The 314-nt window shown below is 66.6% G+C and overlaps 1 protein-coding gene across 1 annotated transcript in view; it reads left to right on the top strand.

Annotated features, from left to right (window-relative positions):
* Positions 1-314, top strand: part of Mcam (melanoma cell adhesion molecule) — a 13,328-nt gene that overhangs the window by 4,304 nt on the left and 8,710 nt on the right. The gene's annotated exons all lie outside the window — the stretch shown is intronic.

The raw sequence follows: 314 nt of genomic DNA, 5'->3' as shown, positions 1-314 counted from the left end.
CTGGTCTCGGGCGCCTTGCGCGCGTGCAACTCTTGCAGCCAGTTTGCAACCGGGATCCTAGAGTATCCTGGGAGCAGGACCCGGCAGGCGGGGAGGAGGGTGCGACAGCTAGCTGGAAGGAGTGGAGCGGGGCCTGGGGCAGGGTAGGGGAGGGAGGCATCAGGGGAGTCCTCCCCGCAGGTGCTCATCCTGGGGGCCCTTAGTTGCAGCCTGAGTGGGAGGCACAGCTAAAGCGCTTCCCAGGCCCCAGATCCTAAGCCCGCCTGTTGCTGGAAAAGGCAGCTTCCCTAGCTTGAGGGGTGCGCCGCCCCCTC

This window comes from Fukomys damarensis, unplaced genomic scaffold (genome assembly GCF_012274545.1).
Source record: "Fukomys damarensis isolate Sample0158 unplaced genomic scaffold, DMR_v1.0_HiC HiC_scaffold_16, whole genome shotgun sequence".
NCBI lineage: Eukaryota > Metazoa > Chordata > Mammalia > Rodentia > Bathyergidae > Fukomys > Fukomys damarensis.
This window is presented reverse-complemented; position numbering and strand designations above follow the sequence as displayed.